Below are 3,031 nucleotides of genomic sequence, written 5' to 3'. Positions count from 1 at the left end.
AAAGCATCCACAGTATTTACATAGTTGAGAGTAGTTTGTTCCTTGTCACTGGAAAGCTCTTGCAGCAGGATGTGTCTTTTTGCAGGCAGGCGCCAAGTTTCTTCACTTGAGTTATTATCTCCCCTGCAGTCCATGCAGGCATGGATTAAGAGAGTATACATCCATGCGTGCAGCCTATAGGCTTGTTTTTATTACTTCTGCTGAGGTTATCTCATCACTGTGATTTATTAGCAGTATTAGCATCAGTCAAAAACACTGCAACAAAGCAGGCACGCTTTTATGGGATTCCTAAGTTGTTCTTCCTTCCAGGAGGATTTTCCTTCTCTCCATAGGAGAGAAACAGCCCCTGAGATGGAAATTCTGCAGTGGTGTTTCCCTCTCTGTGTGCTCTAGAAATGCTCCTGTCCTTTTTTCTCCAGCTGCTTCAAAGCCAAGGGTGCCATCAGAAGTGGTACAAATGCCTCAGGAGGCATTTGCACAGAGGCAGAACAACAACAAAATAATAATACAGAAAGTGCAGAGAAAAGCAGAACAGAACAAAGCCTCAGAAAATATTCCCTAGATTCCCAAACTGGGGTGGTGGTTGTGGGGGGAGTGTTGGGAAGAAAGCAATGGCAAATGCTTTGGTGCTAATGAAAACCATCTATCAGCAAACAGAATTAAAATGCAATCTGCAGCCCTATCCCATTTTTAGCAAAGCAGCCCTCAACTCCTTGAAAGCAGCAAACATTGCTTGGGGGGCTGGACCCCATACAGAATCACATAATGGCCAGGGTTAGAAGGGACCTCAAGGATCATCAATCTCCAACCCCCCTGCCACATGCAAGGCCAGCAACCTCCACATTTAATACTAGACCAGGCTGCCCAGGGCCCCATCCAACCTGGCTTTGAACACCCTAGGGATGGGGCATCCACAATACATCCAACCACATCACAGATGGTTGGGTTGGTGGTAGAAGAAGAATGGAGTGACCTTTGGCTTTGTTGAAACCCATGAATTTTACCATCATCATAGAATGGCTTTGGTTGGAAGGGAGCTTAAAGATCATCCATTTCCAACCCCTTGCCATGGACTGGCTGCCCCCCACCAGATCACACTGCCCAGGATGCCATCCAACTTGGCCTTGAGCACCTCCAGGGATGAGTCAAACTTCTCATGGCAATCTCATGGTAAGCAGCAGCCCTGCCTTGCAGGAGCAGACTTTATCCGAGGACTCAAAGGCGACTATGTGGCCTGGTGGATGCCAAAATAGTCCCTGGAGGAGAAGCCAGCAGATGGTGCTCAAGGATGGAGCCACAGTGGGATGCTGCATCAGAAGTGGAACAACTTCAGGATTGTCCCAGTCGTTGCACGCTGTGATATTCAGTGCAATGCCCAAAGCTTGCCATGGACACTAGGTCTAAAAATCTGCTGAGCTCCAGCAGGTTGCAGCAAGCTCACTTGTCCAAAATAGGGAATGACAAATTGCATTTGTATCTTTTAGCCCAGATATGTTTCTTGCTAAGCAGAGGCATGGCTCCTGCTCCCCCCATGCATTCACAACAATCAGTGATCATAAAGCAGGCACTTAGGCAAGATGGAAGTAGGCACTGTGTTCACGTGAATTACACCAAGGAAATCCACAGGTATCCAGAAAAGTACTGCAGAATGTTGCCTCTCTGATGAGATTTTGAAGGGCCTCAATCTGGGACTCTTATGGCAGGGAAGACACCTTGAAGGTCCCCTTTGCATTAGGGCGAGGGAGCATCATGCAGGGCCTTTTCTATTGTGGGTGGAAAGAGAATTCCTGAAAACCCTCTCCTTGACTCATCGCATTCAGCACGTCTGGTTATTAATACACCAGGGAGGAAATCCTGCTAAACTTAGTCACTGCCCTCCCTTGCTGTCTCTAGAAATTGCTGCCACGGTGCAATCCAATGACCAAAGAGAGCTGTCAGATGGCTGGGGACAGAACAAAGCCTGTCTCTCTGGGTGTTCCCCTATATTTCCTCATGGGATGCTGCAGTGATCTCCTTTGGGACCACAGAGTGAAGGAGCCCAAGTTCCCCATTGCTCACACAGGGAAAAACCAGGGCTTTGCTAATTGAAAGTAGAGCAGACTGCTGCGGGGTTGATTGAAAAGCACAAGGATGGACAGAAATAAAACCAGTCGTGCCTGTACTGCACTGGTTTCCACTGGTGGCAGCCAACTGGACCTCCTGGGCCGTGCTCAGAGTGGGGCTGTGTGGTGCTGGGTCCCATTGCAGGGCCAGCTTTCTCTCCACACCACTACCAGAATGAGCTACTGCAGCAGTTCAGGACCTCAGCGTTTCCCCAAAGCATTCCAGCTATTTTATTTTAATGGGGCTGATCTTTGAAATAGCAGAAAATCTAGAGCAAACATCATAAATCTCCATTTGAAACAACGGAAGAGAGATTGACTGTTTGATTCCCAGGACATGATTGCAACTCCAGCCTCACGCGGCCCAAAGAAAGGGCAAGAAATAAGAATTACTGCTTCTATACCACAAGCTCTTGCAAAAACACAACCTGAACCAGAATGAAATGTTTGATTTCAGCATGCAGAAGGCTAAAAACAAACCCCAAACCTGGTTAGTGCTGCCTAGTGAAAGGTTAACTGTAGCTATTCATGGCACAGATTGCTCACTCATCCGACTGTTGTAGCACCTTTCAGATCATCTCTAGAAAGCTTTCTCTGGGCTGTTTGTGTTAGAAAACATAGCCTAAGGGCTAAATGTTGATTTCCCAAGGGGCACAGAGAGTGGGGAACCTAACCCTTACTGCATCTGATGGGAAGATGCATGAAGGGCTCAGCTGGGCTCTCCAGCATCCCAGAAGTGCTTCTAGAGAGCCCTGCGTAACTTGGTACGGCCCTTGGCGCACCCTGGCTGCCGCCAGCATCCAAGCCCAGCCCTTCTCAACTGAAAGGCGTGCAATTAAAATAATCCGCCATCCCTCCTTTTGCCTTTATAGATAATAAGGAAATAGGGTTCTGGGAAGGGGAAACAGCGCGGGGAGGCGTCCCCGGGG

Source organism: Meleagris gallopavo, chromosome 7 (assembly GCF_000146605.3).
Source record: "Meleagris gallopavo isolate NT-WF06-2002-E0010 breed Aviagen turkey brand Nicholas breeding stock chromosome 7, Turkey_5.1, whole genome shotgun sequence".
NCBI classification, from domain to species: Eukaryota; Metazoa; Chordata; class Aves; order Galliformes; family Phasianidae; genus Meleagris; species Meleagris gallopavo.
The sequence above is the reverse complement of the archived record's forward strand: the minus strand, read 5'-3'. Positions refer to the sequence as shown.